The 23,558-nt window shown below is 40.1% G+C and overlaps 1 long non-coding RNA gene across 2 annotated transcripts in view; it reads right to left on the bottom strand.

The window, feature by feature from the left end:
* The window catches only part of LOC115864199 (uncharacterized), a 108,342-nt gene that overhangs the window by 81,527 nt on the left and 3,257 nt on the right, over positions 1–23,558 (bottom strand). Inside the window, exon 2 of one of the 2 annotated variants that reach the window (XR_011377905.1) lies at positions 15,558–15,657. This is a non-coding gene — a long non-coding RNA (uncharacterized lncRNA). Of the gene's footprint in view, positions 1–11,021; positions 11,138–15,557; positions 15,658–23,558 lie in introns of those variants that run through there. The other variant, XR_011377906.1, reaches the window with a different exon arrangement.

Here is a 23,558-nt window from a genome sequence, read left to right on the forward strand (position 1 = left end):
GGGGTTTTGTTGATGATATTGTTGTTTTTACTGCTTTCTGGTGAAGATATACTTAGTGAAAACACTGAGGCTCTCAATTAGGCAGCTGGGTGACTTATAAATATATATTTACGTTTGAAGCCTAAGTGGTCATTGGCTTCCCTACTGTTTTACTTAGCTAACAAAACAACTCTATCAAAGTAAGTATTATTCCAAAACCCAACTTCCTGTGCAGAACGCTCCCATGTGCTCCATCAGTCTGGCTCTGTGATGAACTACATCGTTTCTTATAAACTGTCCATGGCCCATAAATTTCTAAGCATAAAGGCTATTACTGTGCTGTGCAAATCTGCTAAGAATTTGGGCCTTTCGAACTCCATTTTTACCTGGTTGGAAATGAGGCTGGGGGAGAAGCCCATCTCCAAACTTCCTCTCTTCCCCTCCTTGTCAGCCCCACTCCCATTTTGATCAGGGACAATCATTTAATGTGCACAAGATTGGAACAGGATTTATTTTGACTGATTTTAAGCAGCTTCTGCATCAAATTAGCATCTTCTTTCTGCGAGTGCTACATATCAGGGAAGGGAAAAGAGAGATTGGGGCAATTTTCTAATTAATCTGGGAAGTGTGGATTGGAAAATTTACAAGGTAAAAAAAATCATTTTTTCTTGTATTAGCTAAATGATTCTAGACAATAGTGGAAGAGGAATCACAAGAGAATGCTTTAGAATGCCAGTAAATGGCTAACTATAGTTTATATCGGTGCAAATTACATTACTCAAGACCATATAATAATCAGAAAATGTAAGGCTGCTACCAGATTTCTGGTCTAAAAATGAATAAATTGTCGGGCAACATCCTAATCCCCATTGGCATCATCTGTTCTCATGTTTGTGCTTTACAGTTTCTAGTAGGTTCATAGACATAATCTCATTCGACCTTCATGAATAGGTACAAAGGATTTAGAAGGAGAAATGGGGCAATGACATGTCATTGTCCCTGAGATTTCTTGACAACTCAGCACCAGTTTCCTTCAGTTTCATTTAATGATGAAAACAAGGGCGGTGGTGTGGATAGTGGGTAGATTATGCCATGCAACCTGGAGACCAGGGTATCACTAAACATTTGCTACAAAGGAAATAAAACCATAAACTGATGTTTTCCAAAGCTAAGCCACTTCAGTTTATCAACGTCTAATCTGATGGTTTTGAGAGCTAATTAATCCACCTTAGAATTTTAAAGGCAGACAGGGAGGACTCCCCAAGTAAAGGAAGGAAGGAAGGAAGGGAGGGAGGGAGGAAGAAAGAAAGATTTCTGTTTATTTCAGACATGGCGTCTCCAAGGGTTTTTCCCTTGTGCTAAAGGATCGGTCTCACCTTGCCATCCTCTAACCTAGAATCTGTCTTTTCACCTTCACACTTCCATTCACATCTCATTAAGTAAACAGCGAGATGCTCATGCTATTGCTAGTCTCTTTGGCACAGAATTACAGTGTTTTGTTGAAGAATTCTTCCTAGCATATAAGGAAATTGTGGTTGTTTGTGTGATGTATTTAGTGCAAAGGGGGCTAGTAAATTTTAAGGAGAGAAGAGTGGTTTTGCTCCCTTAATCACTTTAAAACCATTAAAAAGGTTTTTTTCAGGCAGTTATAATTCTAATGTGAACATATTCGTCAAGCACACTAGCTGAATCTAAGCTGCAGGATGTGGAGTAGGGGAGAACAGAGGATGAAATAACATCCCAGCATCTCAGGGTCTGGGTCTAAGTATTCCTTTCAATAAAGTCTTACTTACTAAATTACTGTTACGTTTATAATATCATGATAGTTTTCATCTTTCATTTCTTGAAAAATACTGTTTATTGTACTATAATATATATTCCACAACAAGTAGGATTCAGCAGGGCCATATTTTATTTCCAGATGTAATTGTCTCCACTATTTATATGTAAGATTTTCAATAAAATTCTCTTTCCAGAGAAATATTCAAAATTAATACTATAAGTTTTAATAAAATCACACCCATTGCATGCCATTGAATGATTTTTAAAATCCCAATAGAAAAATCCTAGGTAACTGAAATAAGATGTAAAAAGTAGCACAGAAAGTTATTTTTCATTGTTTACTCTGGGATTCATTCATTTAAAGTGCTTATTATGTTATGCAAGATGAGCTTATTCTCTCATGGAAGTTTTCTTTTGAAAAGATCACAGGGCTTCCCTGGTGGTGCAGTGGTTAAGAATCCGCCTGCCAATGCGGGGGACACGGGTGCGAGCCCTGGTCGGGGAAGATGCCACATGCTGTGGAGCAACGAAGCCTGTACGCCACAACTAATGAGCCGGCGATCTAGAGCCCGCGAGACACAACTATTGAGCCCACGTGCCACAACTACTGAAGCCCGCGTGCCTAGAGCCCGTGCTCCGCAACAAGAGAAGCCACCGCAATGAGAAGCCCTCACACCGCAACAAAGAGTAGTCCCCGCTCACCGCAAGTAGAGAAAGCCTGCGCGCAGCAATGAAGACCTAACACAGCCAAAAATTTAAAAATAAATAAAATTAATAAATTTTTTTAAAAAAGATCATAAAATCTCACTGTGAATATTTAACTGAAGAGTAATAACACAGTGTCAGATAACTTACACAGCATAATGGTGTAACACTGTGCATTTTGACATCTGTCCAGACAGATGTTTAAAACTTAAGTTCTTCAAGATTTTTTTTTTTTTTAAGTTTCATATAGAAAGAGCTGGGAATCATTTTTATACTAAAGCTACTTTGTTACAATTTCACTGTCAACAATTTAATTAATTGAAAGAGAGGCAGAAGAAAACTGATTTATACAGGCTTTCTAAGAAGAATTTGGTCAAGTTGAAAAAAAAAGATCTGCAGCAACTTTTCTTACTGACATACCATCGTCAAACACCTTATCTATTTACGTGGCTTACATGTACATATAAATATAGTTTCTTATTTGGGTTTTTTTTTTCTTGATTTGAGTCAGTGTTGCGAGTAGTTTGATCTCGAAAAGGAATCATTAACCTTCAAAGCAACAACAGCCATGTTTTGTTAGGATGTGTTCAGAAAGTAACTCTGAGTTATCCTCCTCATATGCCATAATGTCACTGCTAAGTATGAATGTGATGTATTTCTTTTTAATTAAAATTAGTTGCATTGTGGTGTGATTTTTTAATAACTTCAGTGTCTTCGGATTTGTACATTTTAGATTCATGTTGGAACTTGTACATCACCACATGCTGATTGCAAAATTCATTAGCGCGTAAATCATGCTTTAGTGAGAGTCCTTTAAACAAAGTTGGTTTGACTGCGAAGCACTCACTGGTTGGCTTATTTATTATGAAGTTTTGTCAGGCAGAGCAGTTAAGTTAATCAGTAACCAATAAAAGATTTAAACCTATAGATATGTCAGCCAATTTATTACTAACAAATGTTTGGGACTTTTGTGCATCTCCATACCGCATGCAAAGTTGAAAGGAGATTTCCTAGTTCCTTTGAAAACAGAAAAGAGCATACATTATTTTTTTGAGTTTTATTATCTGACTATATGTCCGTAGAAGCTACTTCACTTGATTTGCTTTAGAATCAATTTGCAGTTTTCCATATCTGTTTTTCTGCATGGCTTGGGGTGTTGCTATCACTTAAGATAAAGTCTTTTCACTTAGCCCATGTCTCTCGTAGGTATATAATATCAGTACCTTTCAACAAGGTTAAGTGAATTCACTCTTGGAAGGTTTTGAGGTTATAATCCTCTTATTCTGTAAATTTTTATGGAAGAAAATTATGATGCCAAACATAATTAGGACCAAATTCAAACTGATAGGCAAAAGCTTCTTTTTCCTCCACTGGGCCATTTTAGAAAATAAACAAGAAGTATGAAATATCGTGACTTTAACAGTGGAATTTATGTACAAGCTGTGAAACTTTGAAAAAAATCCTTGGGTCTCAGTTTCCTCGTCTTTAAAATGATGCAGGGGAAGGGGTAGAGGATTGAAATAGATCATATCTAAATTCCTTGCAAGTATTGAAATTGTACAATCTTATGAGTCCATTACAATCCCCTTTTAAATCACAGGAGAATACATTTGTAACTCCAAAGCTAACGCAATGTCATGCAATGACGTCTTTTCAACAAATAGTTACCCATAGTGATGACTTGGTACTTACAGACCATGTTCCCAAAGACAAAGTTAAGGGAAGATTTCAGGCTTTTGTCTAGAAAATCCAGGTCAATCTAACCTATGATACGGCCAGACAATAAAGATTTAAGAACAGAATAAACATTCTCAATCATTTTTGGATGAATTATTGAGGTGATTGTTCAAATTTCCACTTCCTTTTGCCAGAGCCTCTAAATATTCTCTCTGTTTTTCTCTATAAGGCGTTGGGGGTGAAGTTCAGGGGTTCATTTTTTTAGTCTATTTTTAACGCTTTCAGTCAACAAAGGAGATACATAAAATATTTTCACCAAAACAGTATCTCTGCTAAGTTAAAAATAATTTAAAATACAGTAACCAGGAGACTATGATATTTGGCTGCCTTGAAATGAGTCAAATTTAAGTGGAAAACTCATTTCCACCAATCTAGGTACTCAAGTACAAAACTATGCCTTTCTAATTCACCTTCCACTTATGCCCAAAGTTCAGTGTATCAGGAGAGCAGAAATATTTTGTGTCACTTTTGTGCTTGATGTTAAAATAAAAATAGGGGGTGGGGTGGGGAAATACCACCTGGAGTAAATTTTGAGTTTTGTTTGATGCAACAATTTTTATCACAGAAACATCATACCCATTCGAAATCTGTTTGTGGCATGATCTCAAATGTTGTACAGTCTTTAATGGACTTGATAGGACTAGTCTTGGAGGAGCAAGACCCTAATTTCTTCCAAAGGCATCCTTCTTTGAATTAAACAGTAAGAAGGGGGGAAACACTGTGTTAATATGTTTTAACTGCTAAACGTTGAAGTATATAAAGGTCCAAAATATTCAACTTGTCTCTTTCCATGGTACCTTAAAAATTTGTCAGTTAAATCACACTCAACTAAATACTGAGCCAGTAGGCTCAAAGCTTTGCAGGCTCTTCCAGACATCTATATGTGCCCAGAGGAAGCCAAACATATTTTTGTAAACTGTAACTAGAATTACTTGGTTGCATGTAATAGAAAAACTCAAAATAACAGTGACAAACAAAAAAGAAGGGAAGGAAGGAAGGAAGGAAGGAAGGGCAAAAGTTTCTTTCTCATGTAAAAATAGAGATAAGCAGCTTAGAAGTAGTAAAGTGACTCCAAGCTATCATCAATGACCCAAGTGTCTATCTTTCGCTCTATGATCCTACCAAGAGGTTTCTATCCTCAAGGTCAACTTCATGGTTACAGATAGTTGCTAGAACTTTAGCTATCACTTCCCAGTTGCTCCTCTAACAAAGTAGGAATAACAGAAGGGCAAAAGGGTTTCCTCCTAGCTGAGTCAACTTCTTTGAGCAGCCTTCCCAGAACTGCACAGAGCACTTCTGCTCTTTGGCCAGTCCCATGACCACACTTCGTTGCAAGAGAGGCTGGGAACCATCTCTAACTCTAGGTGGCAATGGGCCTGCCTAAAATTCAAGTTCTCTTCTTAAGGAGGAAAGGGTACTGGATATTGGGGTAGACAAGAATCAGCCTCTGCTATGGGAATGCTTAAATGTCTACGGTGTGAAATATTTTTAGAGGACTATTCCAAGAATACACACTTTTTCCCTCAGAAGGGGAAAGAGGTTTGCTGTCGAAGGCTATCCCTAATGCCAAACTGTGGAATATGGGTGGTGATAGGTGGAGTGCTAAGTCTTAGAGGCTGGACTTCACGAGAGTCTGGTAAAGACCAGCTTCCAAGCAGGAAAAGAAATTGTGCATCTGTTGCCAAGTCTTTCAGCTCATTGGAGACATTACAGAGGTGAGAATCAGGCCGTGGCAGTGCCAGGCACCCAGGGAATTTGTTGATATTATGCTAAGCACAGTAGAGAGGAGGGATAGGACTCCACACAGATCCGGTTTGGAATGGGCTGTCTGCATGACTCTCTACATGCCCTGATTCTTGGTTTCTTTTCTTCCAAATAAGCGAATAAACATGCCTCAAAGGGTTGCTGTAACATTAAATCGGGAATTCCATAAATCACATATGCTCAATAAACAGCAGCTATTAAGACTATGATCATGCATGTTTTTAACCTTTGATTTAGAACAAGATAAGCAACCCAGTGTTCCAGAGACATAGAGGGCGTTGTTCACCTTGTATACGTAGTGTGTACTCTCTTCACTTTTCCCTACTTTTCTTTCTGCACTCTTATTTCTGTTTCTAGCCCAGGTTAATTCTCCCTTCCTACCACTTAAGACTCTCAACTGTATTCATGTCATAATATTGTGTAAACCCATGAGTTACTACTCCAACTCTATGAAAAGTGTGTGGTCTCAAAGAGTCATAGTTATGAGAGACAGAAGAGCGTAACGATTAAGACCTTGGGCTCTAGCATCAAACCTGAAACCCCAGAATCAACACTTGGTCAAGAGCCCTTAACCTTTCTAGGTCTCAGTTTTCTCACCTGTACATTGGAAATAATAATTCCTCTCTCATGAGTAGTGCACATAAAGCACTGAGGTCATAGCCTGGCACATTGATAAACAATGAATGAATGAAGGTGATTGTAATGTTGTTAGAAACAGGGAGTGGGATGGAAGAGAAGTCACATTCATCGGGGCCTCCTCTATGCCAGGCGCTATACTTTATCATAAAGTTTTCTATAGCTTTTATTCCTTGCATTGATCCTACAAGTTGTAAACCTTTCTTAACAGATGAGGAAACTGATGCTTGGAATGACAAAAGAACTCGTGAAAGATAGAGAACAAATCAATGACAGTGGCATTACTTGGTCTCAGGTCTGTATTTCCAAAGGTCATAATCTCTCCAGGAAGAAGCTGGCGTGCCAATTTCTAATTCAACCTCTTGAGACACCAAAGAGGCAGAGAAAAATTTAGAACACAGGATACAATTACTTTCAGCACTGAAATGACCTCAGAAGAATATGTTCAGCCTCTGACATGCGTAAGTCTTCTTTTCAATATAGGGTCTATCATCTAATATACTTTCAATGTCAGAATGATTCAATCACTACTGAACTTTAGAAAACCTACTGCTGGTGTAGTTTTTAAAATTTTAATTTAAATGTTATTTTTATTTTGCCCCACAGCAAAATTTCCTTTATACGACTGCCATTCAAATATTACACGTGGATCTGAAACAGTTAAGTAAAATGAACAGTATTTTTTAACGATACCTCTCATGTAAGAAACCTGTGTATTTATAGATCTTCTGGTAATTCTCTACATTAATTCCTTGACCTCAAACTGACCGGAGAAGGTCAACAACTCCTGTAATGTCCCCGACTGGTACATTTTCCTCTCTAACTTAGCTGAAAACTACATAAAAGCTCAGGCAGTCAGAAAGCACCCAAATAGCTATACAGCTGAGATGACCCCACAATGCAAGTTAATCCCTCCAAGGTCAATTGTAATTTATGTTCAATTAACTGGCTCAAGAAACCTGTTTTAGACAGAAGCCAGAAATTAGGAAACCCGTTGCTTGACTTTTTAGTGGGGAACTCTTGCTGTGAAAGCCACTATTTGGGCGCAAAATAAGAGGCTAACACAGGCTTTTTTCCTGGGTGCACTTACATCCCCTCAGCTGACCATACCGACTCCCTCCAGGGATGTGCTGGAAACCTGAAGGATTTGGATGGGAAGTCTATTGTTCCTGTGGCTACTAGATACTGTGCAAGGGAATGTGACTGCCAACCTCAGTCTCCACTTTAGTGTGGAAGGTACCAAGTTAAGCTTCCTTTAGGGGCCATCAAAAAGACAGGAGGCAGTGAGAGCCGCTCCCACTGACCATATCTGAGAAATAATAGCATAAAAATAAATAATGTACTATTGAAGCAGAACCCATTAAATAAAACAAGAATCCATCAGTCCATACGGATAGAAATAAGTAAATGGATAAATAAATAAAGGAGGAAAAAGGGAAAGCTTTTTTTTACAATAGAATACCTACTGATAAATATATTAAAATGTTGGAGTTAGAAGACCATCAGTGGATGTGAAAACCAGTGAATAAAGGTTTGATGAGGAAGAAGATAGTTACACAATAATCTCAAACAATCTCTTACTTGGCAGACAACACCTTAATCAACTGAACAAAGTTAATGTCACCAGTACTGGAACAAACAGACATCACGTGCCAGCTGACGCCGTGGACTGAGGACATCTCATCTCTTCTGTGGTGCCCTTGCCAAACATGCATAACCTGAGTACAATCGTAAGGAAACATCATGCAAACCTCAACTGAGGCACATTCCATGAAATAACTGGTCTGTACTCTTCAAAATGTCAAGGTCAAGAAAGACCAAGAAAGATTGAGAAACTGTTTACTCCAGATTTAAGGCCACTAAAGAAAGATGACAAGTAAAATGTCATGTATGATCCCGGATTAGATTCTAAGTCAGGAAAAAATATATATAAAGGACATTGTTTTGGCAATTGATGAAACTTGAATATGGACTGTGGATTAGATAACAGTATTGCATCAATGTTCAATTTCCTGATTTTAATAACTTGTCTGTATTTATGTATGAAAATGTCCTTGTTCTTAGAACATACCCACTAAAGTATTTAGTAGTAAAAGCGGGCATGTCACCAACTCAATCTCAAAGGGTTCAGAAAAAAATTATATGTTATATGAAAGAGAAAGAGAGAATGATAAAGCAAAAGTCAAAATGTAAACAATTAGTGATATCTGGGTAAAGGATTAAAGGATTACAGGAGTTGTTTGTATTATTCTTGCAACTTTTCTATAAGTTTAAAATTATATCAAAATGAAAAGTTATTTTTAAAAAAATTTTTAATTTAAAACTACAGCAGAACAAAATCATTATTAGTTAAGATACATTCTAAAGTATACGCAAGTGAGAAGGACTGGTATCTAGTGTTTGATGTACAATATTCCAGAATAAAAGAGACAGTGAGAAAAGGAGGGAAACAGGGAGGGATAAATTGGGAGATTGGGATTGACATATACACACTACTATACATAAAATAGATAACTAATAAGGACCTACTGTATAGCACAGGGAACTCTACTCAGTTCTCTGTAATAACCTATCTGGGAAAATAAGCTAAAAAAGAGTGGATATATGTATATGTATAACTGATTCACCTTGCTGTTGTACACCTGAAACTAACACAACATTGTAAATCAATACTCCAATATATACTCTAATATAAATAAGTAAATAAATAAATAAGGAGGGAAACAGATTTTAAAAAATAACAAAATGTCGATCATTCTAATTCTTGAATTTGGGTGATAGGTACATGGGGATCTGTTGTCCCAGTCTCTCTACTTTTGTGTATGTTTGAAATTTTTCCATAATAAAAAGGTTTTAACATTGTAAACCCACCTAAATTGATGCCCATCCTCCAACTCCAGCGACGACAACGATGCTAACTCAATACCCTCCCCCCTATACTGCATTCCAGTTCACCCACATTCCTGATAGTCTGGGTGAAAACTCTGGATGGTTTGGCCCAATCTCCAGATGATAATTTGGGTTCAAAAGCAGCATTTTATGGGAATTAAATGACACTTATTGGACATTCACTGATGTCCCAGTACAGCAAGTAAGAGCTACCTGCTGCATTCTTAATGCATTTTGCTAATACAGAGTGATAGAGGTTTCTGTTCATCATTTCTTCTATTCAGAAAACATGTTCTACAGCACAGCTGGAATCAGAAACCCTAGAAACTGGACACGCTTTCAGAAAGGCAGCCAGAGGGAAGGAGCTATTCTTACCACCCTCTGAGACGACACATTCCCACACATTGCATGAACTTGACATTAGGTTCTGGAAGATTTCCATTTGAGACAACATTTATATCTTTGACTGGCTATAAAAATTTAAATCTTGGGGAAATAAGTAGAAAAAAATCACTACCTAATGTAAGATTGAAAACAAAAGTCAACATCAAGCTTCAATAGACACTTCCTGAAATATGATGGAACACTAAGTCCTTCTGGGAACCTGGACCAAACAGGAGATCCTCATGTCTACTATGACTTTCATCCCTGAAAGAAGCCCAGGTGCTACTTCATTTAGAATGTGAGAAAGCAAAGTAAAATGGTCATGGAGTTAAACCATTTAGTAGCGACTGCGGTAATAACGATGAAATTTAAATGTGTATAGCAAGTTTGAAAAAGTACCACCATAAAATGATAAATAAATAAAAAGCACCACAGAGACATTCATTGTTTAATTTCATTCCCACAAACATCTGTAAGGTAGGCTTGGAAGGTAGAATTCATCCCTATCTTACAGGTGAATAAACTGGCGCTCACTATGATTGATGTCACCAAAGTCATACAAGAGGGAAATGAGGAGGCTAGGATTCGTTCCCTAAGATTTCCCAGCTCCCAATTACCCGTATTATTCCCGAGAACAAACACCAGGAAAATTCACGTAGGCAAACATTTAATGAACATCCTGCTGTTCACAGCAGCTTCAGTACCTCACCTGTCATGGTTTCTCTAAAGCAGACTTTACAAATCAGCATAGATTATTCTAAGTCAACAGCTACAAATAGGTTCACAAGACAAAGTCAGATCTGTTTTCAGTAGAATCCGATATCAACATATTATTCACAGAAACACACAACTTGAGGCCATGGAGATTCTCCTGTCAACATCATGTGCCTGGGAGGATTTGAGAAAATCATTTTTAATTAAAAGTGCCAAACATTAGAATCAACCTGAGATATTCGAAATACTAAAGAGAATTAACCAGATAGGATGACTGGCCTAAATTTCACAGTTAATAAAGGGAGTAAAATCATTGACTTAACCTTTGTGCTCAGACGCAGGTTTAATTCCTACTACACATAATGAAAACGCTGCCTGCAAACTCCATAACCAAACTTCATAAAAATGCAGCATTATCATTTGAAACCTACTGTATTTTAAAAATGATTCCAAGAGAGGTTATGCAGATCTGGATGCACTAGGAGGTGAAGGAGGTTCAGGAAAGTCCAGTAGCAGAGAAGAGTGATGAAGTCTCCTCCCATAGTAAGCACTGCAAAAGTATTTGATAAATATTTGATACAGAAATAAAGTGGAGGTAAATTCAGGGTTTTCTTAGCAGACATATCCTGGGTTCATTTTTATATTAAAAATGAACAACTGGGACTTCCTTGGTGGTCCCAATACACTTGGGAGTCCCAATGCACTCCCAATACAGGGGCCTGGGTTCGATTCCTGGTCGATTCCTTGGTCAGGGAACTAGATCCCGCATGCCACAACTAAAGATCCTGCATGCTGCGACAAAGACCCGGTGCAGCCAAATAAATAAATAAATATTAAAAAAAACAGAAAAAAGACCAAACCTAAAAGAAAAAAAGGAACAGCTGATGTGGTTACTATTTCTCAGATTGTTGAGGGAACCAAACTCTAAGTTTCTCTCGGTATTAGTTTGCTAGGGCTGCTGTAACAAAAACCACAGACAGGTGGGGGAAAAACAACAGAAAGTTATTTCCTCAGTTCTGATGGTCCAAAATCAAACTAATGTTGGCTTTGATTTCTTCTGAGGCCTCTCTGGGCTTGCAGATGGCTGCCTTCTCCCTGTGTCTTCACATGGCTTTTCTCTCTGTGCATGTGCATTCCTGGTGTCTCTTTTTGTGTACAAATGTCTTCTTATTTTTAGGACACCAGTCATATCGGGTTAAGGTCCATCCACATGATCTCATTTAACCTTAATTATCTTTTTAAAGGCCCTATCTCCAAATACAGTCACATTTTGAGGTACTAAGCAACCCCTAGTTAGGGCTCTAGCATGTGAATTTGGGTGGCCCATAACACTCCCATTGCCTGAATCCTCAGCCCATTTATTGGAGAGTCTTTGAGCCAAGCTGAAACAAATTTCACCTGGTATTTGAACACCTTCCCCAAGCCAAACCAAGTTTCAGATTTTCACCAAACTCATGTTAGCAGGGTTCCCCTTGTACCCTCTGTCTGCCCCCCACTGTAAGTATAGAGGTACTGGTTTATTCTAATAATAGAGCAAAATTTAGAGAAAACATCTCTTTACCTACTTGAAAGCTATCCAACTTCATTCTTCCTAAAAAGAAAAGGCAATACTTCAGATATTTACTTGAATCAACTTATTGGGGTTGATTGCCCCATTTGCCCTGTTACCAGCTAGACAACCACAGGGTTACCTTTATCTTTGTTTCTATAACCAACAAAGGTGAAAATACTATCAGGTAGAAAAGTATATAATTTAGTCAATGACAAAGGCAAAACATTCCTGTGGCATGTCTTTTGTGGAGCGTGTGGAGAGATCCTGCAGCTAGACATCAAGAGTTCATGTTGGGTGAGGGCCTTTAGCTCCCTGCTTCTCATCTCAAGCCACTGCTCTAAGTTACTCTTCTAGAGAGAAGATGTATAATGAAGACTTGACTATATCTCACAGGTGCCTCAGGATATTGTGGAATGTTGTAACTCTAATATTTGTCAATTACGTAACATGACATGAATATGTCAATGATGAAGAAAGAGTGATGTTGTACACCACTGACAGCAAAATCTTCCACCTAACAGGCGACCCTATTTCTGGTGACCTTGCCACTGATTTTCACTGTTTTCCTGCTCCCAGAATGAGATCTCTGACACTGCAGACTTTGCGTTGCTAAAAGTCCTCCAGGGACTTCCCTGGTGGTCCAGTGGTTAAGAATCTGCCTTCCAATGCAGGGGATGTGGGTTCAATCCCTGGTCGGGGAACTAAGATCCCACATGCCATGGGGCAACTCAGCCTGTGTGCTGCAACTACTGAGCACACGGGCCACAGCTAGAGAGACGCCAGCGCCGCAATGAAGAGCCCACGCACCGCAGTGAAAGATCCCACATGCCGCAACTAAGACCCAATGCAGCCAAAAAAAAAAAAAAAGTCCTCCACAAACAAGTGGATGAGTTAACACACTCTCCCCTGATATAAAACAACTCAAAATGCTTAAACATTGCTGAAGAAAATCACACAGCCATGCACAAAAGGCTGCCCCTTGGTCTCCAATTCCTCTTTTGTCCTTGACACTGACAAGCAAGCTTTGCATTTCTGGTCAGCTTCCTCTCCCATTTTCCATTGCGATATTAACATTTAACCTTCTCAAGTCTTTCCCTTTCTGCTATGCTTAGGGTGACCAGTCTTCCTGGTTTGTCCAGGACTAAGTGGGTTCCCTGGTAGGATATGGGACTTTCAGTGCAAAAACCTTTTTACCCTCCTAACCCCTCACTTATCATCAAATGACTACCCATATCTCAAAAAAGAAAATTAAGGTTATCAGGTGTGAACTGCCCCCCAATTTTTCCTCCACCAACCCCTGCGTGGACATACATCTGTAGCCTTCACTTGCCTTTAGTCTTAGAGGCTAGCATACCCTCTCTGTTGCAATTTCAACATTCCCTCCTCTTTCCCCTCATTATACAAATATGCACAAGTCTTCCCCAGCTTCAAAATCGGATATCCTCCCCCCACCATGTTCCCCTTTATTGACAGCCCTACTCCAAGCCTTTCCTTCACCATAAACTTCCTGAAAGAGATCCAGAATGATCTCATATACTCCAATGGCTCCTCCCAAATTTTTATCTCCAGCCCACTCCTCTCTGCTAAAAGGCTATGTCTTCATTTTCCGAATGAACATCTTATGTTGATAACCCACAAGTTTCTCAAACTCAAAATTTCTAAAACCAAGCTACCATTCTTCTTTCCAACACGCCCCTTCTTCTAAAGTTACTACGCCAGCAAATGGAACCACAATCTGCCCAAATTTCCAAACCAGAAACCATGCCCTTTCTTTCATCGTCTCTTTATTCCCCACCCCCTACACCCATACTAGCCTCCTGTCTCCTAAATACCTTCTCTTATTCATCACTTTCACTCCTGGAGTCCACTGTTATCACAACAGCCTCCTCGCTGGTTCCTCAGGCCCCACCTCCTTCAGACTATCTTTCATGAGCTTGACGTCTGTGAGGTCACAGATCAAGTTATTCCTACTATGTGGGAATATAGAAAATCTTTGATTTAGCCTTCTGAACACCAAACTGGCTACAAGGATGTCTCCTTGGGCTTCGTGAACAATTTCTAATTTGTTCACAAAAATGACTGGATCGATGTCCCCACTGGCTTTGTGGCTGATTCAAACAACAGTATAAATTAAAGTAGTCAAAGGTAGTCAAAAAGGCTGCCCGTGTTTCTTTGTAGGAATGCCACGTATAGTCCCTATATCTGTTTTACCCTGGCCTCTGGGGGTTAATGTTTGTTAACAAGTTGAGCTGTTACAGAAGCCACTGGTCATTTCACACCATTAGCTGTTATGATTTTCAACTTATGTCCTACGATATCTCCTCCTGCTTCTCTGCTCCAGCCACAGTGGCAAACTTGTCATTTTCTAAGTAAGCCACTTTCTCTCCCAACCCAGTGCCCTTGCCTGGAATACCCTTCTCCTCCTTCAACATTCTCAAACTAATCTATTCAGAAATTAACAATAACACTTTTCACTTGGTAAAAGAAAAGACCACTGGAGGGTCGCATCTGCCTAGAAGTTGTGCTGCTCCTGGCACAGTTTGCAATCAAAGCTCTTCTTTGCCCTGCTCTGTACCATAGGAGGGCTGATCTGGTGTTTCCCAGGTTCTGCATCAGCTGGTTTCTTGCTGGATTTAGCTGAAAGGGGGTCCTGGTGATGGATTAGAGAGTGAAAGACAAGACTGCAGAATACTTCTCTCTCACTTATCTTCTCCATAGCTCCAGCTCCACTACACACGTTGCCCTGTTACATCTTCTACGAGGTGACTGACCCCTGGTGTCTGATACCTGCTTCCTCTGTCCATCTGGTCTACCTGGGGCAACAGCCTTCTGAGATTGCTCAGCTCTGATTGTCTTCGAAGCCCCTCCTGTCCTCTGTGTAACCAATTCACTATGGTCAATTCTTTCCCTTATATATAATACTCAGAGTGGCTTCTGTTTTTCCTGGTTGAACTTGGATATAAAAAAAACAAAAAAAAACATTTCCTAAAAAAAACAAAAAAACATTTCCTCATCTCTACTCCTCCTGCCTTGAGCCCACCACAAAGGCTCTCAAGGGCTCTCTTCCTCCAGGTTGCTGGTTTAACTTTTGTGTCTCCACAGCACCTGTGTATACTGCTATGTGTTGGGATTGTGGTTTTCTTATCAGCTCCACCCCTGGCTGAGCTCTTGAGGGCAGAGACAATGTCCTGTTAATCTCAGCACCCGCCATGTCCTGCTCACAGCTTAGGGGACATTAGGTGCTCAAGATTTTAAAACACACACATGCACATGCATGCACACACACAGCTTTTTCGGTCTGAAAAAGGATTCCATGTAATATGCTAGAAATATACAAAGATTTAAGGCAAGACCCGGAATAGAGTAACAAAGAATTTCAGTGAAAGCTAGTAAAAATGTGGATTTTTTTTCTTACTGTGGATTTTTTCATGAAAGGAGAAGGCACGCTAGTAGTTGGGTTTCCTTCTTCTCTTTGGAGTACGGCATGTTGTTTTTCAGTCCGCTGGATCACAGTCCTGTCATTGGTGGAAAAGTCACCTTTTATTTCATTGAAGCAACTTAATCAGTACAGGTATTAATTACCCTAGCAACTGCTTTGGAACAATAAGGCACTGTCTGGTGGCCAAGCAGCGAAAAATCAAAGGAAAGCATCTCAGGATTCTAAGAGACCTTCACAACTTTGAGGACAGAGGACTATTCCCTTAGGAATCAGGACTCCTCCAGAAAAAATCTGGAGCTTTTTGAGAGAGGAACTTAATTATTATATTCAATATAATTTAAAGCAATTCCTTACCACATTTTGCAATGCAACGTGATTTACAAAGCAGAAATACAGTAATATCATTTAGAGACCAGGCAAAAGATCCATTTAAGATAACAGATATGATGTTCTAGCTGTAGAGTCAGGATTATTAATCAAAGTACCTGGAAATTTGGTCGCTGATTTAGCGCCATCCCCATCGCACCCCACCACAACTCTCTGCTGGAGAATCCTTTTCAACTTGGGCATAAGTGTGGTACAACAGTATGTCTCTATCTGGACTGTATTTTTATGGACATCTTGAATTCAATGTACCATAAAATCCTTAAACATTAAAGTCATCGCAGCACCCTTAACATGGCAATATTTTTACTGCAAGGAAACCAGAAAACAGGTTTATAATCGTCTCCTTAAGACTGTGGAGGGATGTGCAAAAAGAATTCATTCCCCCTTAATCGTAACAGTATATTTCCTATTATAAAATGTGCCTAGAGTTGACTTCCTGCTCTGGTGTGAATCACAGTGGTGGCTGTCTTGGCAAGGTATGGCCCGTGTGTGTGTGACATACTGCAGGTACCAGCTGCAAAAAACTCACCATTGTCTTTCTGTAATGAAGTCAGTTGAAACAGCAAAGTGTCCTAAAGTGAATCCAAGTGTGCTTAGTGTCCAAAAGGTCAATCGTGTCATAGTGTTAGACAATTGGGTTTGCAATGCTACTAACTAGGGTACTTTTGTTTTTGCTTTTTTGTTGTTGTTGTTGTTTTTTTGTGTGTGTGGTACGCGGGCCTCTCACTGTTGTGGCCTCTCCCGTTGCGGAGCACAGGCTCCGGACGCGCAGGCTCAGCGGCCATGGCTCACGGGCCCAGCCGCTCCGCGGCATGTGGGATCTTCCCGGACCGGGGCACGAACCCACGTCCCCTGCGTCGGCAGGCGGACTCTCAACCACTGCGCCACCAGGGAAGCCCTGTTTTTGTTTTTTAATAAAGTAATGCTAGTCTATTAAAATAAAGGAAATGTATTACAGCAAATATCGAATCAGACATTGTGACACAATGACAGGTCTGAATCACACAGAAGATTTCGTATTTAATTTCCAGTAAACCCCAGACTTTTGCTTTAGAGGAATTTTACTTGAAACAAGAGTCTCTGTCTTATATATTTTTTGCTAGTCTGAGATTCCACCCCTTCTAATGATTGTTATAGCCAACTCAGACTTTTTGTAGTGAAGCGAGTGGGTATTGAACCAGCTCACAATTTAATTTTTTTGCAAAAGATTTCCAGAAAATTTATTTTACTTTATGAGATTTTATAGTCATTTACTTGGATTTTCACATTTATTTCTTGTTCTGTTTCAAAGATGTTTTCTTCTAAAATGAAGATCCCATTAGTTTTCAGATGCTCCATGTGACACTGAAAAAGACTTTTTCTAAAAATAAGAAACCAAGCTGATGCCACCTTGATGGAAAAATATATATATAAATAGTAAATGGTTACATATAAATAATATGTCTATTAAACTAAGGTCCATCCATTTTGTTGAAAATTTTAAAATAATTTTTAAAAATTTTTAAAGTTTTACTTTTTCCTTTAATGAATATTTCTTCATTTAGGGAAAAACTAATTTTTTAAATGACAAATGTGAATTGAAATATAGAAAAAAGTTTGTTTGAATTTAATACATTTGAAAAGATTTTTAAAGTTTTCTTTGTAAACTTTGTATATGGAATTGTAAAAAGACACTAGATATATATTTTCCTATCCGACACATTTAGATGAATCGAGCTGAATGATTTTTAACATTAACCTTTTAAAACTTAACTTGGTAGTTACAGATGTTTTAATCTTTGGAAGTCATTACATGTTCATTTTCCTTTCAGCATTAATTATACATAATGACCTCCACCTAGCACATACTCTGGACAAAAACTATACTTATTTACACTTTCTAATGCTTTTAAAAATAAAAATAGCTTTCATTATTAACAATAAGGGCAAATTTTCAACTATTAAAATCTTGGTATTTTTGAAGACTTGTCTTCGGCTATTCTAACTAGAAAATTCTATCATAAATAAAACTGTTTCATAAATTCTCTGAATAATAGCTTAATTACTTATAAACTCTGGAAACAATTAGTTTATCATCCTTTGAAGTAAGTAAGGCAACTTGCCAGGCTGAGAGCAAAGCGCTTGTCACTTTTTCATGTAATGAGCTTAGTTTCTTTTTGTTATTTCAGATTATTTGGAAAAGGAAACTCAGTCGAATACACTTTAATGTTCAGAAGATTAAAAGTTGAATCATTCACTTCATAAATGGCTTCTGCAATAACACTTATAAAGTACCGAAAGAAATACTGAAGGCTCTGAAGATTATAATTTATGTGCTTATGGAAATCATTGAAACAGATATTCTGGTGAAAAGATAAAGTTGTGCTTGAGTGACACCGAGATTGTAAAAGATTGACGAGGACCGTCCTCGCTCTCAGCCTCATAATATCATCTCTCGAACAAACCACCGAATTACTGCAACAGACTCTTCTCTCTCTAAGAAGCTTCTTGCTCTCTTTCTCTCCTTACCTGCCCCCACCCCATCCCTTCTACTTCCCGCTGCCTCTTGGTCTCTATCTCCACCCCACCCCATCCCTGCCTCCACACACACCCTTCTCCTTCATCCCACCCGACAGCCCCTCCCTTTTCCTCTGCGACTCTCTTTTTCATCGCGGTTCACTGTCAGGTGTCTTCATCCTGACCAAACATATCAAAGGAAGTTCTGAATATAAGTAGTTATTGTGAGACTGACACACTCTATGTCTGAAATTACTCCCCACCCCAAAAAATAAGGTAAAAGGGGAAAAAGTATCGGAAGAGAATGCTGACTTCAACCTGGCAGGCTCCGATCCGCCTGAGTTGTCGCCGAGCGCAGGTGAGAGGTGAGAAGCGTTCGGAGGCCGCCTTGTTCAAGGCCAGCCGGGTGAATATTCTTGCAGCCATTGCGTCAGATGGAGCCAATACCTGAGGTCGCCCTCTCCCTCTGCCCTCGCCGGTCAACGAGCAAGGTCATCTATAATTCCATCACCTGACTCTAGGATTGTTTACCCTGCGCAGGGGAGAGAAATTGAGGGCCAAGAAAAGCAGACAGGTCCAGACAGGTCCAAGAGCCAGGAGGCTCCCCCTGGGACCTGTCCAGCTGGTGAGGGCCCGTACCAGATCGAGGACAGCAAACTTTTTGCATCATTTTGCATATTTCGAAATGATATTAACATATTTCCGATACCACCCCCCTACTGGAAGTCGTAATTGCAACTCACCCTTCCCTTTGTCGGCGGGAATCGCTTTAAGCAGTCCCAGCAAGTCAACCTACTTTGGGGAGGCATTTTGCATTTTTCATTGCCCCTCACCTCTCCCCAAACCTATATGTCAAGGAATAGGGAGTTGAGACATGACACATTAATGTTTTTATCAGGGGACGCTCTCTGCTCCCACAGAAAGGGAGGGAGACTGGGAGGAAGGGGGGGGCGCTGAGAAGACATCCCTCCGCAGCTCCTGCGGAAATTCATATTCAGTGTATGTTCCTCTCTCACCTGAAATAAATTCTGCAGGCCTACCCACACAAACCCCGCAGCACTTATTTATTTGCATGTCATGCTTTTAATATGGTAGAAGGCAAGACGGATCTTTGAGGAGGGGAGATGAGTCTCACCTTTCAGATTCGCTCTCTTAAATAAAAAAAGAATTGTCCGGCTGGGCGCCTAAGAATTTATCTTGAGTTTGTGGTCATTATCTCTATTATATAGACCTGGCAATAAATAAATCGGGTAGTTACTACCCAACAATAAAACCGTAGTGTATGGGACACGTTACTATTACTTTCTTAATAATCTGCGGTTTCTTTCACTTTAAATCTTCCCAGTCTCGTCTTCCCTCTTGTCTACAAGGATCTATCTTCACCCCTTGAGGTACCAGACCGCTCAGTTCATTTTTATATTTTGTGAACACAGTAAGTTTTCCTGTCTAGACTTTCTGTTTTTCCTCCTATTTCTAGGCTGCCTAATCTGCTTCAAGACAAAGGGTCGACCCGGATCAAATATCTCCCCCCCCACTTTAACCGCCTGGTGCGTCCACTTTAATGAAGATCGACCCCCTCGCGGCAGCCACCCTTGGGGTCTCTAGGAGAAAGGGAGCTACGCAGAGCCCGGGGGACCCAACCGGGGGAAGATGGTCGGCGCCCCCGTCCGTGGGCACGCCCTTGGGTGCGCACGGAGCCCAGAGGCTGATCTGGAAAGACTCTGCCTGGGCCATTTCTCCCTCTCACGGCCCTCACCCCGATTCTTGCTGGTGTGCCTGCCCACACAGAGATTTCGGGGTGGGGGCGTCCCGTCCCTCCGACTTCCCCCGGCTCGCCCTCCGCCCGGGCACAGCGCGTCAGACGCGGACAAGAGCGCGAGCAGCCTGGACCCGCCGGAGAAGTCGGTCCTCACTCTTCTGCCGGCTCCTCTGCGCCCGCAGGCATTAAAACCTCACCGAGAGGGCTCGGCCCGGAGGCGCGGACGCGGAGTTGGGCTGGGGGTGCGGGCGCTCCTCTCAGGTGCCCAGACTTGCGGCTGGCGGGAGAGGCTGCACGCGCTCCCATCCGGCCTGGGCTCTCGCACCTGAGGCTCGCCTCCTCTGCTACGGCGAGGTGCGCGTCTCTCACCCCGAGCCCGAACCCCAGCCGGGCCCGAGGCGCAATCTGTTCCCGGCCAGAGCCTTCCAGAGTCCCAGGGCCCCCGCGCCCCCGCCCCCCGCAGCCCTGCCGGGAGGATGCGCCCAGCCTACGCCCGGCCGGCGCCTTCCAAAACCACCGCCACACTCGCTTTCACGCCAGCGCGAAAAGTGACGCGTACCGGCAAAGCGGTCAGCAAATGACCATCTTATCCGCGAAGCGGGGGAAATCGGGGGAGGGAGTGGGGTGGGGTGGGGGGAGAAAGGGGCAAAGGGGCAGTGGTAAGCTGGGGAAAGAAAACAAACAGTCCTGCGTCGCTTCCCCTTTTGTCTTTATACTGCTTGTCTCAAGAAATCAACTTAATCACCGCAAGCCCCCACCAGGCTTGTTTTTGTTTGTGTGACTTAGATCACAGATAGAACTCGAGACCAAATCTCTGAGTGTGTGTTAAGAGAGAAAAGAAGCCGCGCGCCAGGCTACTGATGATGAAGGGACGATGAACTTCTCACCTTTCTTTAACTCACAAAAAACACGTCCTTTTTAAAAAATCTACGCCGCCGTGGGTGTGTGTTTCACTGTTAATTGCGTTTTGCTGGGATGATCTTTTACGACTGGAAAACAAACGTCTGGGAAAATATTCACATTTGGGACAGAAAACATTTTTTATTTATATCTTTGACATTTAAAAGAGCAGAATTAATTTGTCCCGTCTACATTAGCATTGAGAGAAAGTTTCAGAAATCTAACAAGGGGGAAGGGGGGGGAAGAAAAAAGAAAGCGAATAGAAGAAAGGAAAAAGAAAAGCTAGGCTTGGTTTTTCTTATTTCAGACCTGTAATCAATCATTGAAATAGGAAGCAGCAAAATTGTAAAGATTCGATAGATTAAAATGCAAATGAAAGGTAGAAAAAGAAACATTAACATGACGATCAAAGATTTAATAACCGTAAATCAAGTTTTTTTTTTCTGTTGCAGCTGCAGTTTGTGTGTTTATGTTTTAATCATGTTCGTTCCATAAATAAATAATATCTGAAACGAAACTAATTTTTCATTATTTTAACCGTGGGCTATAACAGTAAATATTAAAAATAGAAAACGTACAGGATGCCACATCCCCAACCAAATAAGAGAAAGATTTGTGTTGATTGGTTAAAATCAAGGCGTTTCACTTGTGTGTTTTGGAAAATCAGAGTAGTATGCTAAAAAATTCTATCTCAACTGACAAAGCCCAAAGTTTTATTTTCCCTTTAATATTTTATGTTAACGACAAGACACCATTTATAGTAAATATATGCGTGGCTGCATATCCATTTCAGTTTGAGCATTTTCAAAGAACGAAAGTGCCACAATATTTAAACAATACAAAACACATACTATTTCAACGTGATTTAACAGAATTCCTGGGAAATAATACTTTTTAGAAGAATCTGCCCTAGAGAAAAATTAAATGATGGTTCGACACAATTAAAACTTTTTTAAAGCTTTATTATTAAAGTTCTTTTTCCAAAGGGGAGTATTTTTGCCCTTCATTTGCTATCATTCGATTTAAGGTCTTATGTCAAGGTGTCAAATTATCGGGACACACTATTTTATTTAACTAGTCCGCATTTTCTTATATGGTGAAGGTTTTTCATTTAGATCTTTTATTTAAAATATTGATTTACATTATTTAGAAATTATTTCTAGAACTTTTAAAATAAACAACTGGTCCTAGTCTTTTCTTTTTTCTCTTTTTGGTAGTCTTATTAACATGGAAGAATTCATCTTCAGAAGACTGGAAACTTATTTTGGGTAATACAGCCTTGCAATGTTTAAAATAAGCTCTTTGCTTAATTTTGTCTTTGAAGGAGTTACTCACCCTAATGTACTGAGATGATGAATTTAAGTTGTCTCCATTTCTCCTCTTTCCACAAATTAAAATGATAACCAACCCTGGGATACTTGTTTCTTTTATAAAACCTTTCAGTTAAATGTGAGCTAAGTTGATGTCTACTCCCTCCATCCCAGCCACACAAGCACAGTTTTCACTGTGACAGTCCAATAATGCATTTAGTTTAAAATTACACTTGGACCTTTCCTCCTTTGTGTTTTTTCATTTACTTCAGTGCAGCAAGATGACTTGATTTTCTTGGGATTACATGAACTCCATTCAGTGTTACTGGGACATTTCTGCTCAACTAAATACTTGCCTTAATAGACAAATGAACTTCTTTTTATTTGCTGGAGTTTGTAGAAGGTTTCAGATACAGAGCGTGCAACTGATTTAGTTATTGTTGTGAGAATCGAACAGGCACAAAAGTCATTTATCTAAAACGAAGAGATATGACTCTGTAAAAGGGAGAAGCAAGGGCAGAATCATGGGGAATTATTTCAGTTTATAGCTCTTATTAATTAAACCGGATGTGGTTTCATTCTGATCTTTTAGTACCGACCTTGTTAAATGCTCCCAGATACCTTTCCCCCCTCACCCCAATTTTTTCATTCATTAGATAACTTGGGTCCCTTGTTGATGAGGGTTGCTTTTTCTACATTATCTCACTAAGCAGTTGCAGTGTAAAACTGCGCGCATCTTCAGACGATCGCACCCTCGCACCCCTCCCGAAAAAAAAAAAAAAGGAAAAAGAAAAAGAAACGCTTTTCCCATTCAGTTTTAGCATCTTTTTCGTTGAAATGCAAGACAGGTACTTGATTTAGCATTTAAGCAAAAGGTTACACAAACCGCGTTTTAAAAAGTGTTGGGATGTCCGACAGGGTCAGCCCCAGATCAGATCATTTTTTGAATGCAGACCTAAAGATAATGAGTACTTGTTGTATTAAAGGGGACAAACAGTACTTTGGCTTCCTCTGACCCCAGAATGCACGGCTCGGTTTCATTGATCATCCTCCTTTATGAGATAATGCAATTACAAACATCAATAAGGGGCTGCAAGGGGAATCATTATGCGGTGACAGTGATAA

This window comes from Globicephala melas, chromosome 12 (assembly GCF_963455315.2).
Source record: "Globicephala melas chromosome 12, mGloMel1.2, whole genome shotgun sequence".
NCBI classification, from domain to species: Eukaryota; Metazoa; Chordata; class Mammalia; order Artiodactyla; family Delphinidae; genus Globicephala; species Globicephala melas.